The 24413-nt window shown below is 38.4% G+C and overlaps 1 long non-coding RNA gene across 1 annotated transcript; it reads left to right on the forward strand.

Moving 5' to 3' along the window:
- The first annotated feature begins 2983 nt into the window (after positions 1-2983).
- LOC129404177 (uncharacterized) lies at positions 2984-16950 on the forward strand. The gene is made up of 3 exons (XR_008629709.1): positions 2984-3090; positions 16204-16322; positions 16883-16950. It is a non-coding gene; the product is annotated as an uncharacterized LOC129404177 (long non-coding RNA).
- The last annotated feature ends 7463 nt before the right edge of the window (positions 16951-24413 follow it).

A 24413-nucleotide genomic window follows, 5' to 3' on the forward strand; every position in this document is an offset into this window, starting at 1 on the left:
AATTTATAAGTCAGTAATACTTTATTTTCTAGCTGTTTCTCTTTAGGTACAAAAGTCTGAAATCATAGAATCCAGCCAAGTCAGAAGTATAAAATATGCGTACCATCTGAGGAGCATTCAATTTTACCTTTCAAATTTTTTTCTCTGAGCTACCCACTACTGCTTGAGACTAGACAAACTCTCAAAAAATGGCAAATTCCTCTGTCATAGGATGCTTCCAGCTCGCTGCTTAGGTTACCAAAATGTCATGAGTATATGTGTGTGCATAGAAGAATGTAGGAGTCTCACACTTTCATTCTTCACGTGCTTTTTTGTGTGCTTTTGCATGCTTCTCTATTACCTGTATATGCAGACAAGCAAGGTTGGGTTAGAATGGGATATTTCTTTGACATGTCTGTTCTAATTTACATTGATTCTTATTTTTGAAAGACCTGTGAAAAGGGGCTAAAGACATCAGATTGCATAAAACAAAAATCTATTTCAGCAAATTAGCTTCACAATTTGTTGGACATGTACTTAGGTGAATGCACACACACACACACACACACACACACACCCATACACAAGTCTCTTTTATTCCCTCAAAAGTGATTTAAATAATAGCTACATCTCCTAGGTTCTTTGAAAGAATTCTTAGACATTGGAATCTCCATCATCCTGTGCCAAAACACAGCGGTTTCAAAGCTGTGACCCTGTTTATTTCGCTCATTGCCAAATTTTACATCATGGAAAAAAATAGCTTATATTGAAGTGATTAAATTTTAGGAAAGGCTGACAGAATGGAATTCTTTAAAACACAAACTCTGCCAATTTTGATGTCTCTAATCTATTCCAACAGCCATTTAAGTCTAAATGCCTCCATTTTAATCACATTAACAATACAATACAAAGAGAATGGACACCCAATGAACTCCAGTTGTGAAATTTAATTTGGCTCTCCCTGTCCTCTTTAGATTTGCAAAGATCAAATATTTGCTAGCAGAAATAGTTAGCTGGAGTCAGCCTTTGGTAATTTCCATTTGACTCCCTCTGTTTCCTTATCTAGAGACCTTGACCTTGGCACGTGCATAGTTAGCACGGGTAGGGAGAAAATACCCACACAAAAAAATATGCACCTATGGATTCAGTAACTGCAAAGGGACTGAGCTTCTCAGTACTGGCATTTATTGCTCCTTGAAAGGACACATTTTCTCCCATTTGACTGACACAGTAGAGATGTACTATATGAAACAAACCCAGATCACTTCACATCGTCCCAGACCTCCAGTCTGATTACCATCTTGCCCTAATCAGAAAAATGTAACAGCAATTTCTACCAGCCCTCTGCCCCCACCACTACTACAAAGAAACTATCTGTAGACTCCATTCTTTTAAAAAAATTTTATCTCTTTAAATTTTTTAATTGAATCACTGCAGGTACAAAGTTCTTCATGATTGATTTCAGTCATACAATGTTCCAACACCCATCCTTCCACCAAAGCATATTTCCTGCACCAGTGTCCCCAGATTCCTTCTTGCCTACCCAAGTCCCTGAGCTTACCTCTGGCAGTCATTCTCTCTCTCTCTCTCTCTCTCTCTCTCTCTCTCTCTCTCTCTCTCTCTCTCTCTTTCTCCTCTCTCTCTCTCTCTCTCTCTCTCTCTCTCTCTCTCTCTCTCTCTCTCTCTCTTTCACTTACCTTTTAGGAACTGTGGCTTGCAATACTATTACTTAAGGGTACCTTGCATTTCACTTTACCTCCATTTAGCACTCAGTTTTTGTCCAGAGTGATCATTTCAACTATCATTGGTGGACCCCATTCTTAATCCCACCATTGGATAATTTATGAGGCCTTCAGTGGGGCCAACATAGAGATGTGTCTACACCAAACCGGATCCCAAGCCAGCGTGCCTATTTCTTTGGTCATGTACTCACAGAAAGCTGCAGAAAATTTTGATTTTCTGCATCAAATTCTGAATATTTAATGCAGATATTTTATTTGAAAACAGTGCTACTATTCTCTAGGGTCTACTTTCTGTCCTTTCCTTTCTGTCATCAGCACACATCCTAGGAAATGGAATAAAGATTTTTTTTTTTTGCTGCTGTGCACAAACCAAGCTATTTTCATGCTTTGTTTGATAGCAACCATCAACTCACTGTGTCCACAGATTCCAAAAATTCAACTTTCTTATTACCAGTGTTGCAATCTTGCCTGATGGTCATTAGCTTAGCCTTTTCTGTGAACCTGTATTAACTCTCCGTTCCTCTCCTCACTATGTAATTTTGCACAAGCTATTTATATTCCACGAGTTTCCATTTTCTCAACTAGTAACATAGGAGAGATAATTACATCTGCTTCACAAAATGATGCTGTGAGCAACAACTGAGATAATGCACAAAAAGTCCTTAATAGGGTCTGGCCTATAGTAAGTGCTTAATAACGCACTCAATATAGTAAGTGTGTAATTAAATGCTCACCCAGTGTTATTTCTAATATGATCATTATTAATGTGATCCACTTATAAACTGCTTGAACTAAAGATTCATCATGACTGAATAACAACACAGAAAAAAGGACAGGAATGTTGCAAGTTATGAGAAGATGCAGCATGAGCTTCAAGCATCAAAAGGTTTGGAAAATTTGGTGGGAGGATGTCTTCAAGTTGTATTTGCTTATTATATTTATTAATGTTCCTTAAATTGTGTGATTAAAGTGGTCTGATAAAAATAATATGACCTTGACAAAGACCCACAGAGCTTCAAGGACACTATCCCTCATTATTTCACATAGCGCTTCTTCCACACTAACCTTGAGTCTCTGTCATGCTCTTCTGCAATAGTATTTCCCATAGCAGGGAGCATTTAAAGATCCCGAAGAGTTATTTTACAAAGCCCCTTATTTTCCACTTGAAGTATACCATAAAATAGAATTAAATACGTAAGCACAGACTATTTTCCTCCTCTTTGTCAAGCCAATGAAGCATCTTCTGAAGCTGGGCTCTGTGGATAACCTTGGGAGATTTCACAACCACCGTTCCGGATGGCATCCCATATTGAAAGATCAACTGAATGAGTCAAAACACAAGGCATTTGTCCTCTGTCAGACAACAAAGGTGAGGAAAAGCAAGATTTTTATTTTAGTTAACAGTTTTTTATTCCTTTTCGTTCAATCAACATGTATCTTTGAGTCTATGCAGCTTTGGGTTTGTGAAAGTGAAGCAGACCCTTTTCGATACCTTAAAGTATATAGAGTATTAGTGTCTTTTAAAAGAAATTTTACAGGTTTGCTTCCCCTTTATGTAAATCTGTAACATTTATTGTATCTTAGTTTGATTGACTGTGACTTATGATCTAGTTAAAATAAATAGAAGAGCCCTCCCCCCAACACACACACACACACACACACACACACACACACACACACGAGATATCTAATCTTCAGATTCAGATTCAAAAGAATTAAGAAAACTTAAGTTTACATGCTACCTCTGAACCTCTTACAAGAAGAATCCCTAGCCAGAGACATCTTAAAGATTGCCATCTTTTCCAGGAAAGTTCTAATATTCACATTTTGAAGACAGAGAAGACTGGGTTTTTGTTGTTATCGTTGTTGTTTGTTTGTTTGGTTTTTGCCAAAGAATAGAGAGTGCTTCATTGCTGGAACTCAGCTGTGTGAAGTAGTGGTAGCCCTGCTGTCTTCAGCTGTCTGGAAGCAGAACACTAATTTCCTTTCTCTTGAGAATTATATCCTGCCAGTAGTTTGTTGTTTTGGTTTGGGAGGCACACCCAGCAGTGTTCAGGGATCACACCATATGTAGTGCCAATAATTGAACCAGGGTTGGTCTCTGATCCCATACTCTGGCAGTCTTGGGTGTCTGTTAGCAGACAATCAGAGAATAATCAGCTCAATCATCTAGAGTGTCCACAAATATCTGTGTCACACTGCTAAAATATAGCCATTGTGATGGATTATTCAGCTTTTAGGGGCCCCCAAGACAAAGTCTCTAAAGGACATCTTTAAAAATTTATTTACAGTTATATTTAAAATAATGCTCCATAGAATATGTTGTTAAGGAAAAGTTTGTTTAAAAAAAAGAGAAAGAAAGGGAAGAAGGGAGGAAGGAAGGAGGAAAGGAAGGGAGGGAGGGAGGGTAGGAGGGAGGCAGAAAAGTAGGAGGTAATAAATTTTTTAATTAATTAATAGATATAACTTTATATCTTTTCAAATTTGTGCCAGGGACTGAAAAGTCTTTCAATGCTCTAGTGGAAATAAATTTTATCTCATGAATGGGATAAAAATACAAAGCTCTTGATCAAATTGGAGGTTTTGAGCTCCAAACTCACTAATTATCAACTGAACTTGACTTTGGGGAGCTGAGGACTTTTGGGAGGCATGCTTTCCTGCAGAATAGTTAGATTCAGCAGAAACAATTTCATTTTATGCCAAAGGTGACATGCAGATTGACTTGTAGCCATCTGATTTTAAGATACATGAATGATTCTAATAGAATAAAAATCTAGTTAACACCCAGAACAAATGTAGAGAAATGATTTTTTTCCAAGCGTTTTATGACACCATTTGAGCTAAGATGCTCTCCTTTTCGACATGTACGCTATGTTTTCAGTGTGCATTTCCTTACTAATGCTCTGCTAAATCCAGTCTTTGCTATAGACTCTTCCCTTTTCTTGCTCTCTTTTTTTAGTTTATCCTCTTGGCACCAACTATCTGAGATATTGACTGATCTTTCTCTCTCTGTCCTGTCATTCTTTCTAGCTTACAGCGCCTGAGTCATTTATGTGCATTTAGAGCTATCTTTGGATGCAGACCTGCTAAAGTACAAGACAGTCTGATGATGAAGTATCTTAGCCATTTACACTTGTATAGAAGAATACCGTGCACTTATCTACAGTGTACTTCTTAAGTAAAGCAAGTTGGAGATTTGTTCCTCTGTCAGCCTCTGCGTGCAATTTTTCTTTTAACTCTTGATCATTCTGGCAGCAAATGCATTTGACATTAAGGTACCACACACTGTATTACTGTATGTGGTATTTCTAAGTATATGAAAATCTCAAAATGAATGCTAGAAAAAGTAGACATCTTAGTCAAAGTTTTAGAAAGAAAAAAAATCAGTTACTGACATCAAAGTGTGCCAATTTATAATATAATCTACCCAAAATGTGCCATAAGTATTTTCAAAATTAAACCACACTTCTTTTTTGGGAGAGGTGAATACTGGAGCTAGATCTAGCTGTCTGAGAAGCAAACATAAATAAATGTACTGACTCCGTAAGACCTTGGCACAGAATACAATAATGAGTTGTTTTGACAAGTCCAAAGAATGCTTCTGTCTCTCCTCTATCCTACGATTTGGCACCTCCTGCTCCTCATATTGATTTGTTCCTCATTTTCCTTGCAACAAAATTTACCTTCTTGTAAACATATCATATGATCCTCTTTCCACCAAGACTATTTCTAGCACTTCTATCTTCTCCCTAAATGATTTACTGCCTTTTCTTTCTTATCCTTTATTATTACCTCGACTAATAAGTCAAAACCAAAATCAAACATTTAGCCAGCACAGAATAAAAAAACAAATGTATTTTCCCCATATATTTGGGGAATGAAGACAAATAGAGGTGTGACATTCTATGGGGATGGCACCTCAGTGTGACAGATGGTTTTCTTTCCACTCTAAGTCTCTGTGTCTTAGACATTGTCCCCAAGTTTGTCTTTGAGCTGGCTTCTTAATAACTGTCCTTGTTTTTTTTTTTTTGTCACTGTTGGTTGACATGCCTTCACTCTGCTTCCCATCTCTTATTCTTCCTATATGCTCAGCTGCAGCTGAGAGACAGGAGGTAGGAGAGATGCACTTTCAGAGGAAGTTGGCAAATTTAGCCAACAGAATTGTGAGAAACCAGGTACATATCTTACTAATATTTAACTGCACTTTCTTGTTTAATCTTTAAAGTCTGCCCCATAGGGGCTAGTGAGATAATACAGTGGGTAGGGCATTTGCCCTGCTTGTGGCTGACCTGGGTTCAATCCCCTGTATCCCATCTGGTCCCCCGAACACCACCAGGAGTAATTCAAGTACAGAGCCAGAAATAAGCCCTTTGCATCACTAGGTGTGGCCCTCAACCCAAATGAATAAAATAAAATCTGACCCATATTTCCTAACTGGGACTTTCATTCCTTTATTGGTGCTGAGTTGCTTCTCAGAGATATATTCTAGACTCTCTTATCCTTGGTATCTTCACCAAGGTAAGTGTTGCCAATGTGAAGTCTACATCTTCTTAAGTAAACTGTATATCCTCTCCTCTGCTCAAAATAAGGTGCATGTGATTTAGTTTTACAATATTTTATTTCTCTCTTTAGCCATAAGAGATCTTGTTTTCTAAGACCCTCTGATTTTCGCTTTTCTTTAGAGGGCTTATATCACTTATTTCGGAAGTCATGATTTTTGACAAAGTGAAGCTGAATTGAACAATTTCTCTTGGATATCATTTTTTTCCCTCCTGGCTATTCGCAGGCCTTAAAGTAGTTACTTTATGAGTTTCGCAAAGGTAATCCATCACGTTTCTTTTAGTTTTATGGTTTTAAACCTATAGCGCGCCAATCTAAATCTTTTTCTATAATAAGAAAAATAAGGCTTAGAAAGCTAAATGGCTTACATACATGTGCAAAGCTGATTTGGGGAAGTGGATTAGAGGCAGATTTTCTGATTTTTTTTTTACTCACCAAGACATCAATAAGATAATTTTGCCATAGTTCCACAAATTTGTATGTAAGGTTTTCACCCCCTCCCCATGAATATGCTGAAATAAATCTTCACACTTTCTTAATTGCAGAGCCTTGAAAGAGAAGAGTTCTAGTGGATGAGAAATAGCAGCAGCGCAATAAAATCTCACATTTTTGGTTCCCCTCAGAATGCCTGCGTAAATAACTGTGAAATTCAGACACCATTTCATCAAAGTTTGCAAGGAAGCATTGAAGAAATAATATCATAATAGTTGGCATTCAAACCTCTAACCATTTGATGATGATCTTACCTTGTTCTGTCTTGTTTTTAAGTTTTAAATTGTATGTGAGTAAAGCAGATACAATTCCTATTGAATGCTTTTGGAAAAAAAAGTTTTATAAACAAACAAGGTCCTAACAAATATTTCTGTTTTAATTTCTAGGTGATAAATACTTTAGAAATGCACCTTGGTTCTTCTTTCTTGTAGAGTTGTCTTTTATTCATATTGTTCTTCCTTTAAGAATTTTTTTCAATAATTCATAATTCACACCTTATAAAGTTCCTTTCAGGTAGAGTCAAAATAAGGTGCCTGTGATTTAGTTTCATGATATTTTATCTCTCTTCAGCCATAAGAGGTCTTGTTTTCCAAAAGGGTTGTACTGTGTTGCTTGTTATTCCTTCATTTGGGTTCTGGGACATGCCCAGTGGTGCTCAAGGGCTACTCCAGATTCTGTGCTCCTTGGGAGATGTGTGGTGCCAGAGATCAAACCTGGGTCTCCTGCATGCCATGAGTGCCTCTGAGTTCTCTCTCTGATCCCAGAGAGTTGTGTTATAAAAGGGGATGCTCTAATTAGATAATCAGATAATATTTCACTAATTCCATTGACATAAGTAATTCTACTACAATGAAAAATAAACCTGGCAAAGACTGTCATAAAGTATGGATTGAGAGTGATGCACATCAGTGATTTATGCCTGTCTTGAGCAAAAGTTGTCGATATGACCTCTGCATTGATGATAAAAAAAAAAAAACTCCCACTAGTCTAACAGGCCCCAGCGTAAAAAAAAAGTTTATACCTAATACATTGTGCAAATGAACGTATGTTCCTAATTAGGAACAGTTTAACAGTGTGTGCTACCATCAGAATGATTAGTGCTCGACTGTTTGAGAATCACTTGGGAGAAGCACAGAAGGAAGACATTTCACACAGGCAAGAAGGATGGGCTGGCAGAACTTATAAGAAAGTGGGGTTTGGTCTGGCCATTGTTCAGCACCATCTCCTCCTACGAACATTCAAGGTCCTGCCATCCACACGCATCACATTTCTACTCTGGTCCTTTCCTTCTCCCTAAAGCTTCTCTTGAAGCAACTATCTTGAACATCCCAAGTCCTTAGAAAATAGGTATAGAGCAGCTGGGTAAGATGTTTAGGACCAATCACGCAGTCCACTTATCCTGCGCCTCTTCTAAGAGACCCCCACGAGCAATAATATTTTAGCGCAGAATTTTCACCCAAAGTGCTGATAGGTGGTAGAGAGAGTTTTTAAGACAATCTTGTTAATCACAACGGAGTGGACAAAAGCTCTGAAAACTCAGGAGATCTTGCTCCAACGCTCGTGTCTAATGACTCTCCTTACTTTGGAGAAGGCACTTGAGCTGTCTGTGTCCTTAATTCCCCAGAAGGCTGAAAGGGTATTGGGGAAGACACAACACAGATGGTACATCATCGCTATCTCAGTCTACTTTACAGGAGTTTGAAACCACGATGCTCCTTCCTGCCCCACATCTATTGTTCATGCTGGACATCCGTCACTCTACGAGTATTGCTTTTCAGGGATAGAAAACACATATATTCAAAGAAAATTGGGCTCACTTCATTTTCACCTTTGGAGCCCCAATTTCCATTTCTTAGAAACACAGGACATACAGACCTACCACCAAATATGTGTTTTTGCCTGAGAGTCGGTCAGTGAACATCAAACGAGACAGAAAAGTGCAAATGGTGCCAACGAGGAGCTTTGCATCAAGGTTCCCCGGCTCCCGCTTTGATCTCCTGGGGTAGCACACGCTTCCCTGGCCCCATCAGGAAGAACTTTCCCGCTGCTCAGCTGCCTCCCAGGTCGGCTTCTTCCCCAGCGATGCAGTGCAAAACTGCTGATTCACGCTCATGGTGCAAACTTAATGACCATGGACGCACTCTGATTTTTCTCTTCAGGCACATTTTCTTGGTAACCAGGCAGCTGATAACACTAATGCAAATTGTCAGACTTAACTGAAACTAGCAAAATCCGCTCTGCCACGTGGAAGGAGCAGAGGACACCCTTTTGCCTTGGGTCTCCATTTATGTCATGAGAACACACAGTACATGCTCAACAAAGAGATTGGGTGCTAGGGAAAATCAGCCTGGGGAGTAGGGGTGGGGGGTGGGGACCTTTTGGCCATTCCATCTGTCTGGACAGTGATTCTCCTTTGAACCCTTCCAGTAACTCCTTTCTCGGAGACTCTCCACTCTTCTCTGTGTGTTCAAGCCCTGCGAGTCTGCAGTGTGGATTGCGTCCAGTGAGGCAGAAAAGCAAACGTTTGCCTCTTCTTCGACTCAGAATCCATCTTGGCCACCACCTGGCTGCATTTTGCTTCTGAGTCATAACAGGCAAGGTTCACTGGAGGTCACCCTCTTCCCATGAGCTCATTTGGAATTTTAATGTATGGCCCTTGAAAGAGTGTTTAATCTTCCCCCTGTCAGCTGGCCTGCTGCTACAATATTACCCTGCATCGCAGCGCGAGTGATTAAAGGACTGGAGCTTAGCAGGTCCTACTTCCACAGCCGCACTCACAGGAAAGCACACGAGGTTCTGCAGGAAGCACAAACCTCCTGCCACGTACCGATATTCCCAGAAAGACCATTCGAATCTGCTTTATGAGAGCCTGTGTTTTCATTTCACTGCAGAGTGGAATGCCAGCATGCCGGGCTCCTGCTTTATTAAGCTTCTCTTCTCTGACGAGACTCCTGTGTTTCCTGTCCACAGACTTGGAATGTACTGGAACACGAGTGCTCGCAACCGTCAGAATTCTTCAGGCAAACTCAGCTGAGATTTGAATTGGTTTCTATTCTAAAATGCCTCCCACCCCCCCACCGTTCCTTTTCCCTCCTTGAAATCTGTCAGATAAGTGAGGCTCAATAAACCTGCTTGAAGATGTTGAAATTAAGAAATAACTCTTCTTGGATGTTTTCAATCCAAAAGTCACAACCGCCAGTTCATTTAAAAAAAATAAAAAGAAGATGTTTGACTCCCCTGGAAAGGTCACAAATGCTCAGCCAAGCTAATTTTAAAAGTCAAAGGATGATGAGCACAGAAAGGGTAAAGAAATTGTCCTTAGAGCCACACAATGGAGATAAGGGTTTTGTTTGCTGGCTGGCTTGCTTGCTTGCTTCAAAAGCAGTAAGATTCAAATAAAAATCTGATAAGGAGATCATTTTGAGATACACCGCTTAAAGGTTAGCTGGAATACGTTTGGGCTCTGAGGAACTACTCTTAACTATTTTGTTTTCTTTTTCCCTAAGTCAACTCAGGACCTAGAATAATCATAGGATAGTTATTATCATTTGATAATAAAAATAGAAGAACTGAGATTTTTTTAAACTCTTCTTTACTCTGGAGTGCCAAATCATACTATCACCCAAACAACTAAAATCCTAATTTATTAGGATGAAGAGAACCAGGGTCAACAATCTAGCCCAGACCTTTCCTTAATCAAGGTGATAAAGATGTGTGCTACTAGTCTCAATGAATGACTTATCAGGAGCACTCAGTCACTGTCTCTTGGGGTTCCTAGGACTCAGCAAGTGGCACTGGGGTAGATTGGCACCAGAGGCCAATCACCAGAAACTCTGAATGTTTTAAAGAACACACCAGGGTACCCAGGACCACATCATCCCAGAGAAAATGACCTTTGCACTTAGACTTCAGTGTAAGTGTCAATGTCAAAATGAGGAAGTTACCACACAGTTATTATCACCACGTTATGGACTAGGAGAACAAGAAATAAATCCACCACATTCAATGACCAAGGATAAAATCAAGTTATTCTTAACCCTTGTTGGATACCCATCAGACCCTACCCTCCTTTGTAGCAAGGAAAACAAAAGAAAGAGAAAATTGAGTAAACAAGCACAGAGGCCACGTCTGAGGATAAAGAGAAATCTAAGTTGGCATAAAAGGATCAATTTTACAATGACCTGTTGCTTAAAGATGGAGGAATAAAGATGGGTTTCAGGGAAGAAACAAAAAAAAAACTATTGCAGTTAAAAAGTAATGTTCGCAGACTGCCTCATGAGCTGGGGGAGAAGGAAGCTGGGATAGAGAAGGGATCACTAAGTCAATGACAGTTGGAGGGATAGTTCCGGATAGGAAATGTGTGCTGAAAGTAGATAAAGGACCAAATGTGATGGTCTCTCAGTATCTGTATTGCAAACCATAATATTCCAAAGTAGAGAGAGAGTATGGGGGAAATTGTCTGCGATGGAGGCAGGGGGAGGGGTGGGATGTGGGGGGATATTAGGATCATTGGTGGTGGAAAATATGCACTGGTGGAGGGATGGGTCTTTGCTCACTGTATGCCTGAAACTCAAACATGAATGCTTTATAACTGTGTCTCACGATGATTCAAAAACAAACAAGTAAAAAATTGAAAAGTAATGTTCTTGACTTAGAGCAAGAATATTGAGCAATTTTTGAAAAGCTGATCCTGTTTATATTTCTTCCTATAAATGACTGGGTTAGCATGGCAGTAAATGCCAATTTTTCTCCACCAAAGGAAGGGCTAATTCAGAACTTCAGAAGTACATAGTCCAGATGGCTTAGCTGCAACAAATAATTAACCTTGATGGGCTTCAGTGAGAGTACAGAGGGGAGGGAGCTTGCCTTGCACGTGACTGACCCGGGTTCAATCCCCAGCACCCCATATGGTCCTCTGAGTCACGCCAGAAATGATCCTTTAGCGCAGAGCCAGGCATAAGCCCTGTGTGGCCCAAAAAACAAAACAGATGATCAACTTCAGCATATTTCTCCTATGCGAAAAGCAATGTCACTAATACAGGGGGAAAATTTTGTGATAGTGTGCTTTTACAGAGTATATGAGAGGAGAAAGAACAACACAGGCAGTATTAGGAAACAAGCATCGGGCAAGTCTAACCTTGACCTCAGTGAGTGACCTTGCTCTCTCTCCCTCAACAAGCGGCCACCTTGGGACCCTATCCAGGCTGTTTAGCCCCAATGGCCTTCTGTTTCCATCACTGTGGGAACTGTGGCCTCGTTCCATGCAGAAGCTCTGACCTTAGTTTCGGTGTTTGTTTTATTTTGTTTCTTCCCATTTAGGGTCACACTCAGCAGTGCCAGTGGAGGAGGCCCCTGTGTGGTACTCAGGAATTGCTCCTGCCAGTGCTTGAGGGTCAGTTCAGTGCCAGGGGTGGAAACTGAGGCCTATGAGGCAGAGCATGCGTTCCGGTCCTCTAAGACGTCTCCCCAGCCTCCCAGTGCAAGTTGTTTTATTTTTATTTTTATTTTTTTTTACCGTGAGGTACAGTTACAGATTTACAAACTTTCGTGCTTACATTTCAGTCATACAATGATCAAGTACCTATCCCTCTACCAGTGCCCATTCTCCACCACCATAGTTCCCAGTGTCTTTCCCACCCCCCAAACCCACCCCCCACCCTCTCTCTCTGTAACAGGCACATTCCCTTTTAACTCTCTATTTCCCTTTGGGTGTTGTGGTTTGCAATATAGGCATTAAGTGGCCATCATGTCTGATCTATAGCCTACCTTCAGCACACATCTCCCATCCCGAGCAGGCCCTCCAAGCATGATTTACTTGGTGGTCCCTTCTCTATTTGAGCTGCCTTTTCCCCCAGCATGTGAGGCCGGCTTCCAGGCCGTGGGGAAAACCTCCTGGTCCTTATCCCTACTATCCTTGGGTGTTAGTCTCCCATTCTGTTACTTTATATTCCACAAATGAGTGCAGTCCTTCTATGTCCAGTGCAATTTTTTTATTTTGCTTTTTTGGGGGTCACACCCAGAAATGCACAGGGGTCACTTCTGACTCTGCACTCAGGAATTACTCCTGGCAGTGCTCAGGGGACCATATGGGATGCTGGGAATCAAACCCGGGTTAGTCTTACCTGCTGTGCTATCACTCCAGTCCTGTCCAGTGCAATTTTTTAAAAGGAAAACCTGCTAAGCATGGAATGGTAACTGAGGCTTCTAATTTAAATAAGGATAACTAAAATGTAACCATAGCTAACTAACTGACACAAGGCAAAGAACAGGGGCTCCACATTTTATTGAACAAGTACTATATGTCAGTTATTATTGCAGGAGCCTCATCTAATTTATCATTCAATACTCTTTTTCAGTTTATTTTTGGGACAGATCAACAATGCTAAGGACTTACTCTTGACTCTGCACTCAGGGATCATTCCTGTTGGGGCTCAGAGAAACACATGGAATGCCAGGAATGAAACCCAGGTTGACCACATGCAAGACAAGCATCTTACCCTTTGTACTATCCCTCCTACCCCAATTCCACTTAATACTTTTTAAGACCCAGTTTTAGGTGTGAAACTAAATCCGTTTAACTAGAGACTGAGGAAGCTCAGTTTATCTGGTCATAACTGATCAGCTAATGTTCACCGATAGATGGGTCTTAACTATCTTTGTGCTTTTTCTTTTTTTTTTTTTGCTTTTTTGGGTCACACCTGGTGGTGCTCAGGGGTTACTCCTGGCTCTGCACTCAAGAATTACTCCTGGCCGTGCTCAGAGGACCACATGGGATGCCAGGGATCAAACCCAAGTCGGGCGCGTGCAAGGCAAATGCTCTACCCGCTGTGCTATCAATCCAGTCCCGGGTCTTAACTTTCAACTGAGAAGGATACAAATAAAATTTATATACGTACATATATGTATGTATGCACATATTTCAAAACATATCATCATTAACTAGCACCATTATAATGAAATTTTAATAGATTTTCAAGGCCAGAACATAACAAGGCAATGTTTTAGTAGCAGATATTTCTTTAGTAGCAGATATATACTATGAAGTATAGACTAGCAATTCAGAGAGAGAAGGAGAAAAAGGCGAGAGAATCACTGTGCTACCTGTCTTGGCACTTTCTACTCCATTCCCCATCCAGCCTGCTTCACTCTTGCTAATTATAGTTAGTTATTAGTAGAATGTGCTGTGTTTCTTAGGAATGCAGGGTCAGAAAATTAAGGTCATTTGTATCAGTTGGTAACATTCCACAAAACTGAATGTTTTGTGCTTCTTTATTTCTATCTACTTCAAGTCAAGGTATTTCTACATAATCTTTTCTAAAAAAAAATACGCTGCCATATGGATTGGTGGTTCATTTATATCACATACAATTTCACATAGAACCAATATTTTCACAATAATGTGAAGATGTACTTCACTGCCATACTGAGCACATAAATGTATACATGGTTTTATTTATGTACTGTGTTCTGATCAATCTCTACATTTCTCTGTTAAAAAACAGTGAAACTCTTAAGGATGGGATAAAACATTATTTCCGTGCACAAAGATGTTTTTCCATCTATTCTTTAATTTATTCCATTTTTTTCTAATCAGTGGATGTGGACAATAGGCCAGGAAGTTGGGTTTTACTAGCAAAATATAACCTTTGTTCTTGATGAGGTAATTATCTGCATCTGGGAGAAACAGCCTTTAGAGTAAAGATACTAAAGATGTTCAGAAGTATCAGAGTAATTCTTGGTTCACTCTAGAATGATTATCATTTGGAGATAAAGATCCATGTCTTTTAGGTGACAATTTCCACATGTCAGCAATAAATAATAATCACTGGTAATTATTTTAGACACTAAGACTTACCTTGTTTTGTAGGCTTAAGTTTGTTTCAGAAAAAAATTGGGTTGATTGTATCTTAATTAAAATATAAGCCAAACATAATCTCATGGGCCCCATGAGATTCTCAATAGAAGAGGGAGAGGACACTGGATCGAAACTCTAATCAGTCTTTGAATCTATACCAGTACTCTGTACTTAGCAGAAACTTGGAATGTTCCTAGGTCTGGGAATCTAAATTTCTGCATCCAAAGCTCAGTGTGGAAGTTTTTAAACTACAGATAAATCATTACATCTCTCAGAGTCAGTTTCAGGTATTTCATTTGTTAGAATTAGGGAAGTTAAAGGCTTTACTTGTATCACTATAAAGATCAAATGACAAATTTGCAATGGAATTCAGAGAAGGTAAAATGATACATGAATGTGAAAAATTAATTTTGTGAAAACGTTTCAGAAACTTGAAAATGATACTTTAAAGTATTTTGTTAATACTACTCAAATTTTATGATTACATTTTGTAAGTAGATGATATATTTAGTATGTATAGTGCAATATTGTCATATTGCAAAATTGTTAATGACAAACAATCTGTAAGCTTCAGAGAAGAGATGATGTACTAAACAAAACAAGAACACAATGTTAGAATCAGCTGACCTTGAATCTTTGCTACACAATTGATTGGACAAGTTCTCTTGGCTAAGTTGCTTTTGCAAAACCTGTTATTTCAACTGGAAAGCAGACAGAGCAATGGCTACCTATACAGAAGAATTTAATTTATGCAAAACAAACAGTGCAATTGCTTAGTAAGTATACCTTATTACTGAAAATTTATTCGGTTATTACAAATTTACAATTGCCTCTGTTTTCTGCACTAACTGTAGCTGAAAATGTCTCTATTGTTCAAGGTCTCTGTCACATACTGCCCGCTTCATCATCTTTGCATATTTGTTTATTTTTTTCTCATCTACTTTCAAAAGTGAAAGAATTGGAACTGCCATGATTATTATGGCAACTTATTAGATGTCTGACTAATAAGCTTGAGCTTCAGTCTCGTTTTATACTGGAATCTAAATCCCACAGCAAAAAAAAAAAAAAAAGGAAACCATGTGGGAGGTGAAAGCAAAGGGATGGCACGTATGAGCAGGAACACATTCTTACCAAGGTCACTCTTGTCAAGTTTGGAGAAACTAGCTTTTGCATTTTTGTATTTTTCCTTTCCTTGGGTTACTTTGAGTTCCTACATGAAGGAACCTGGTCATTGCTACAATGAAAGTCTACCTGGAAAAACCAAACACTGCCGCAAAGAATCTGATTTTGCATCTGTTTATTCATTTTAACATAGAATTTCATGGCTTACCATAGGCTATGTTCATGTCTCATAAGATGTTGGGTTTTTTGGGTTTAGCTCAGAAATATCTCTGCTGTTATTACTGTGTCTATGATTGCACAGCAGCAACTGAAAAGGAAAGAGATTGGTGCTCCGTCCTTCTTTGCTTCCTTTCCAACCTTGCTCTGAAGGTTTCTCCCAGCTTTGCTAATTCATTCTTGTAGTGCATATTCAGAATGTGGCAACAATCATCATTTAATATTTTAAATTTACAGGTGGGCAATGTGGTGAGATGATCTCCATGACAGAATCTCTTACTTCCCCTTTCAGTAACTCAACTGCACACTAGCACCAAATGATTAGGCAAATATCTTTCTTATGTAACTGATAAGAGGTGAGTGTTTTCCTATTTCTCTTTACCGTTCAGTCTTTTTCTCCATCTTTCTCTGACTTGTATAACCAGCTTTAATTATGATTTACCAGAGTGCTGAGGGCATATCAGCGATTCTCCAGATGGCTCAAACTAACCTGTGAGAGCACATTTATTTGCACACTTGATCTTAGAATAATCAACATGTTCCTAGCACAAAATGACCAAGAAATTGAACTGTGTGTATTTTCAGTTAGTTTCTATTTACCCACTGCTACTGGATAATAGATACTAACATTTATGCATATTATCTGCTTCCTGTGTGCCCCTCTTTAAGAGATTTACCCTTTAGAGTTTTCTCCTTTAGATTTGCTTTAATGCTTAATTTGTGAATTAATAGGAGGCAATGACTCTATTGGTCAAAAAACCTATTTGACCCATTGGATCTGAACACTGATCTTGATAGTAGCAAAAAAAGAAACAGTGCTACTGAGGCTGGCCTCCCAGGGCTCATCTGTCATGTAGCACAGGGGTTAGTTTCAAACAAGGTGAAAAAAATTGTTTAGGTCAACTCTTCTTTCCAGTGCATGTTACAGCTTTGAAGAGAAGTTTTAATGGCACGCATGAGGCAACAGCAGCGAACAGAGAGGCTCCCTCTACAGCCACAGCTGCCCAGGTAAGTGCCTAGGTAAGAGGAGATATGTGCTGCAGTTTTAGAAGTATGGAAACCAGACATAGGACTTGAACTATGGCTGGTTTCCATACTTGAAGTCGTAGGACTTGACCTGAGGATCTGTGCCAAGAAGTGCCCCCCTTTTCCCCTCTAGTTCTGGGGGCGGTGGCTTCCAAGGCTGCGGCCACTCATGAGGCCACCAATTTATCTCCCCTTCCATATTGCATTGGACCCACATTTGGTCTCTTATACTGAACTCTTATGAGGGCAGACTGGCTACCCTCACCACAAATTAGGCCAATAGAACTTTGGTCTATTCCAATTAACATACCTTCAAAACTCTGAAGTGGGGTTTTAAACTTCATTTGTTGAGGAGTGTGAGCTATTAATGCTAAAAACATTTCTGAGAAAGTGAAAGTGTGGCTATTAATAAATGAAAAGCAAAGAAAGATGGGGAGAGACAGCTATTATGTTTTCTGTATCCTTCCGTTTCCTCTGTTCAAATTCTCTGCCAAATTCTTTGAAATAAAACCGAATAACACCAATTTGGTTGTTGAAGTCAATTGCTCCTACTATCAGTGTAAATCCTGCATTTCTTTAATTCCAAAAAGATGAAATGATACTGAGCCAGAATGATGTAAAAAACTGGCAATAAATTAGAGATGCTAAGGACAATTAGAAGTGATTATACATATTTATAAAATCAATTAAAAATAACAAAAATATGTTTATAGTGTGTATCTATACTCTATTTGGAATTCAAAAATGGGTCCAAATTTTAACTAAATAAATAGAATTTCTGTAAAAATTGTAACAAAATTTGAGAGCATCCAAGTACCTATAATAACATTTAAGCAATCATTAAAGCTAACATTTTCAATTCTGTTCTGGAGGTTTATTGCAACTCTCTTATACTATTTATTCACTCATTTGCTTACCTGACAAACCTACTGTGTGTTAGTACTATGAGCATGAATTGCAGTGTAGAACAAGGGGAAAAAGGAAAAAAAAACAAAGTGCCAAGGAAATTTCAGGCACAAAGTAGCATATGAATGGAGAAATGAAGCAATTTGTCATTTCTGGTGATTATTTTTGGGTTCTCTGCAGCACAGGAAGTAGGTTTCAGATGACAAAAATCAAGGAGAGAATGTAGGTAGATTTCTATGTAATATACTAGAAATTAATTTTTGTTCTTTTTTTCCATAGGTCAAGGGAAGGAAGCATACACACTTTGTGTAGGTAAGTATCATATATTAAAACTTTTCCTTGTTTATTAACAATGGTAGCCATGGTAAAGGTGTCATGAGAAAGTGTGAATCTGAAGACAAATGAAAAGAACATAGCTCAGGTGAAGGTAAAAAAGGAAAAGAACTTTATTCAAGTCTAGAGAAGTAGAAATTTGAGGGGCTGGAGTAATAGCATAGTGGGTAGGGCCTTGCATGCGGCTGACCTGGGTTCAGTTCCCAGTATCCCATATGGTCCCCTGAGCACCGCCAGGAGTAATTCCTGAGTGCAGAGCCAAGAGTAACCCCTGTGCATAGCCAGGTGTGACTCCCCCAAAAAAAGCAAAAAAAAAAAAAAAAGAAAGAAGCAGAAATTTTAAAAGACATAATTTAATGGATTTAATGAGGATCATATTTCAAAATTAAGAAAAAGACCAATGTCTGTGGTGACTTTGGATTTGGGGGTTTAAATATATTGGTGAGTTTCTAAGGTGAGAAAGAAAGAAGGAAAGGAATATTTGTGGAAGGTAATGAGGTCAGTTTAGATATGAAGTATATGAGACACATCTTAGTAGTGGAGAGTTGAGAGTCAGTCTGAAGCTAAGCACAGCTAAGCACAAAAAGGATTAAAAAAATTTTTTAAAGGGGGTTAATATTATGGTCTTGGTGTCATCAGCATAGGTGTTTGTTGAAAATCAGAGAGTAATGAATTTTCTTAAAGTAAGCTCATTTTTTAAAAGCTCAAATTGTAGATGCCCAGAAAATATAAACATAAAGTCTTCTTTACAAGATAAATGAGCAGAGAATTTTTTTAAATAGGAAGGGTAATTACAAATGGAGTCATAATTTAGAAGGGAAGGGAAAAATATTTCAAAATGAAATTAAAGACTGAATGATAACAGTGTCCTTTTCCATAATTATGGTGGTAAACTTTGCCAGAGCAAATTAATATGGTAGATTATAGAGGTTATGACCAGTAAAATTTAATATGCACCATCTTATCAATGGACAAATTGCCAATTCTAAAAATTATAGAGAAATAACTTATTCAGAAAAATGAGTTCATTTGAAAATGAGTAAGAATCTGTACGTGACACATAAAAGGTTGGTTTAGACATTACATTTTCTAGAATAAAATGTCTTCAATTCAAAAAGTTTTTATTTAAATCATGTATTCCAGGAATATGAAATCACACTTTTGGCAACCTTAGAGTAAATGGTGGTGGACATGCTCTTCTATTGAGAAAATGAAACAAAATGTGTAAATAATATTTTCACTGGACATTGGAAGACAGTGAAAAATAGGCAACACACTGCAACCTCTTTCAGGAAGAGAAATAAGAAAATATGAGTCCTATGACAGGAAGGCTTTTTGGAAGACACAGGGGAATCCAGACAAAGCAGAATGCCTAGCAATCAGAGTTTGAAGCAGCTGAGATGTTTGGAACAGCAACGTAGAATAATAGAGAGGGGAATACACAGAGCAAGCAGTCTGCACAGGGCTGGCTTTGAGATCCTGGTGTATTACAAAGCTGTCCGTAATGAGGGAAACTTTGTAAAGTTGAGAAAAGTCCCAGGGACTATAAATTCGGCAAATATTGGACCTTGCATAGACTCTAAGCTATACTCAAGTTGCAAGCAATCATCATGAAGTAACCTGAAGGAATGCTTTGAATATTTGGAATGTGTCAGAGAATGACCTTCTTTTAGGACAAAGGTAAATGTTGCTACACCATAAAAAATACTCTGGACAAACCCTAGTCCAGCTTAAATAACATGCATTGAAAATATCAGCTGATCCCAAAGTCAGTAGATTTCTGACCGCAACAAATTCAACACTCTTAAAAGGAAGACAGTAAATGCAGCATGTCAATAACTTTCAAAATCCCTCACCTCCCAAAAGAAAAAAAAAAGATTGAAGACATACAAAAGAGCTGGAAATATGATCCATAATCACATAAAAAAGCATATGACCCATAATCAATAAAAATAAGCACAGAAATTATTGAGAGGATGAAATCAATAATTTTAAAAATACCTACTATAGAGACATGAAAGAACTTAAATAAAACTAAACAAAATTAAAAGATAAATCAAATTTGTTAGAAAGAAACAACAAAGAAAACCAACTGGAATCTTTAGAATTAAAAATGCAGTTATTTGAAATAAAAATTCACTGGATAAGCTTAAAAACAGATTAGAGGCCTTACACATAAGAAATACCAGTAAATTAAAAGAAAAAAAACAAACAATAGGCTTCAAATGGAAACATGCTGAGAAAACAGATTCATTCCAAGAAATGTGCTCATTTAGATGGAATGGACAAATTCCTTGAGAAATGTAAATAGCCAAAAATGTACAAGAAAATTGAAAAACTTTCTAGGTCTATTTCAAATAAATTGAATCCTTAATTAACAAATCTTACAAACGGGCTGGAGTCATAGGACAGCAGATAGGGTGTTTGCCTTGCATGCAGCTGACCCCGTGTTCGATCTCTGGCATCCCATATGGTCCCCCGAATATCACCAGGAGTAATTCCTGAGTGCAGAGCCAGGAGTACCCCCAAGCGCCACCAGGTGTTACCCAAAAAGCAAAAATAAATAAATGCATAAATAAATCAATAATTTCTAAAAAATATCTCTCTGTCTCTCACACACACACTCAAGCACAAGGACACACACACATAAACAAAGGCCATGGATATATCTCAAACAAAGGGAGATTATATCCTGCTAGATCAAAGCCCTGAGTTTAATTCTTGGCACTGTATAACCAATCAATTTCATCTGTGGGTCCCTGGGTACCTCCTGGCATTCTGTGCCCAAAAACTGAACCAACAGGCTGCACTGCTGAATCAAGTACTTAAAAAATAGTACTTAATAGCTTCTGGTGGCCCCAATTTTTACAAAAACAAAAACCAAAAATTCAAATGCACAGGTCAGGAATAGCACTTTGTGATAGATTTCTGACCTCCTGGCATCACAAAGAAAAATAAAATCTGAAGACTTTTCAAAATTTCATCAAAAGTTAAAAGAAGATATAATCTTATTGATGCATTTTATTATACATAGATTACTTAAGAATGTATACACTCTCTCTCTCTCTCTCTCTCTCTCTCTCTCTCTGTATGTGTATTCCTGAGAACCCAGTGGTTCTCAGGAATTCCTAGGGACATTATCTGAACTTTGATTTATTGCTAGGACATGGCAGTGTTCTTGGACAAACAGGGCCACACCTGGTGGAGCTGGGGATAGAAGAACATGTGATGATCACTAAGGACTTATACATGCAAAAGTCTAACTCTTGTGCCATATCTTTGACTTTATGCACGTGAGGAAACATACCTCATACATTGCAAGATAATAAGAATGATTTCAACAAGGATTAATAGGAACTGTCAGGAAGGAGCGACCTTTGCTGGATATTATTATCATGGGTCAAATTGCAGATAGCTGAATTAAACTGATATTTAAAGATCTCAATAGGAAGAGAAGGGGCAAGCGGTGAGAGTGCCACATATGGAATGAGGAAGGACATGTATATTTGAGCAGTAAACATTACAGACTCATTTTGGAGACTTAGGGTGTGGCTTTACCAGAGTATGTCATAATCATGAGTCATCTTCCGTCACAGGAGAGAGAGTTTGGGTTTTATTACATAAAGGGTTAGAAAATCAATGAAAAGAAACTAAGCATGAAAACTGTACCATCAAATAGAAATTCTGGGAGCTTGAGCTCAGAAAAGCTACTGAGACAGAAGAGAGCAAAATTTAAGTCATAGAAAACAGGATAACCCTTAAAATGGCCCGGTGTGGTTCTTCATTAGTGGGAAGGTAGATCAAGTACCTAGAGGAAACCTCAGTGCAGATTCAAAGGACAGTTGCCACAAAACCCAATTGTATTTTTCAAGAGTTAAGATTAGAATTATAGAAACTGATAAAAACTAATTTTTTCTGCTCAAAAAAAAGTCTCACAGAGTAGAATTAGTAGCACAACTGGATCTATGCAAGATAATGAGTATGAGTTAGATCTACGTCATGTTCTTGATATGAAATGATAGTTTTTCAGTTTTGTCCCAAATATTTGTGTATGAAAATTATTTTCAGAGCACTATGAAGCTCTCTGCCTCAATTTTGAAACATGAAGCTATATTCAAGTAAACTGATAATGAAAAACAATTGATTTATATAGATTATACCCTATCCAATTGATTTTAGGAAGATGGATTTAACCTATTGAATTTAAAGATAATCAATTCTGAATGGAAAAGATATTTAAAAAAGCAGATCAGATTTTGATGCTATACAAACTTTTTTTAAAATTTTCAAAACGAAGTCTAAATAATGCATATTTTCTCCCAATTAACCAAGGTCTGTGTACAGAAGTCTCTGAGAGAGAAGTTAATCTTCCGTGTTCCTCTAGTGAACATTGTCGAGGGACAAAGGCAGACAAGAATTTGATATGTTATGATTTTGTAGCAGTAAACAAACTACAGTGTTGAAAGCAGCAATTAACATGGTGAATCTGTTAACACCACAATGAATATGAAATAATTTCATGACACCCAGTGTAAAGAAAAGTTGAATTCACATTGCTAGTCATCATTAAACTAAAAAAAAAGTGAAAAGTCCTTACAAAATAATTATATAGGGGATTCTGGGTAATTGAACCAGAGAGAGAGTGCAATAGATGAAGCACTGGCCTTGCAGGTGGCTGATACAGCGTTGATCCCTACCACCTCACATGATCAGAGCACATCCAGGAACGATCCCTGAGCACAGAGCTAAAAATAATTTTAGAGTACCTGTCAGTGTAAAAACACAAACAAGGGATGCAGCACTATTTTGAGTTCTTTGAGAGTCTCTTCCTTTTGTTAAATATAGAAAACACTGACTTGATCATTCATTCACTCATTCAGTATGCTTGCACTGCTCTCTGAGGCAGTATCATAGTTTGCCACCAAGGGAGGGAGAATAAGCACTAAAATAAGTCCAGAAAATTAGGTGATATTACAAAGAAGAACTCCCATAAGGCATTTCTCTACCTTTGCAAACAAATCTTTTCAAACATGACATAAACAATAGAATATATTACATCTTAAAGCGCCTGTTTTAGCATTCAAAAGAAATACTGTACATTTTATTTTATTTTGTTAGAGGTAGTGGGCCATACCAAGTGGTTCTTAGGGTTTACTTCTGGTTTTGCACTCAGGGATCACTCCTGGTGGCCTCAGGGGACCAGATAGGGTTCCAGGGATTGATTCTGAGTCAGGTACTTGCACTTTAGCACCTTACCTGCTGTACTATTTCTCCAGCCTTTGTACATTTTATTGACTGATTTATTAAAAATATTTTTTCTACCCTATGTACACCTCTTTTCCAAAAGAATTCATTGTAGTGACTAGAAAGAGAGTACAGGGATTAAGATTCATACCTGGCATGCAGCTGACCCAGATTCAGAACCAGGTACACTATGAGCACTGTAGGCATGCAGTATCAGAGAGACGAATAGAACCATATCCCCGGCCGCCCACCTTGAACTGCTGCTCTGAACCTCTCAAACACTGGCAGGAAAAATGAATTCATTGGATAAAGTGACTGAACACTGATTTCCTCACAGAATCTGAGATCAGAACTAGTCCCTCCCTGGAATAGTATACACCTCTTATTGGCTTGGTACTGCACTGTATGATTCCCCTAACACATTTGATCTTCAGAGTATTCCGTGAGTTTAAAATGCAGATCATCGTCACCATCATCATCATCACCATCATCATCATCATCATCCCGTTGATTGTTGATTTTCTCGAGTGGTCTCAGTAACATCTCCATTTGTGTTAGCCCTGAGATTTTAGAAGCCTCTTTTTACTCGTCCTTCCCAACGGTGCTGCATTGGAGGCTCTTTCAGGGTCAGGGGAATGAGACCCAACATTGTTATGGGTTTGGCATATGAATACACCACGGGAGCTTGCCAGGTTCTCCCATGCAGGCAGGAAACTTTTGGTAGCTTTCCAGGTTCTCCGAGAGGGAGAACTAGGCTATAAGATGTGTAATCCCATTATATGCGGATGATACTCTATTTTTCTAGAGATAAACTGAAGCTATAAGACTGAGTTTTATATTACAGGCAAGTGACAAAATCAAAATATGTACATGAATTATGGAAGTCCTAATTCCATGTACTTTCAAATACAGCTCCCTATATATGTATGCTTCACAGG

The sequence above is a fragment of the Sorex araneus genome, chromosome 4 (genome assembly GCF_027595985.1).
Source record: "Sorex araneus isolate mSorAra2 chromosome 4, mSorAra2.pri, whole genome shotgun sequence".
NCBI classification, from domain to species: domain Eukaryota; kingdom Metazoa; phylum Chordata; class Mammalia; order Eulipotyphla; family Soricidae; genus Sorex; species Sorex araneus.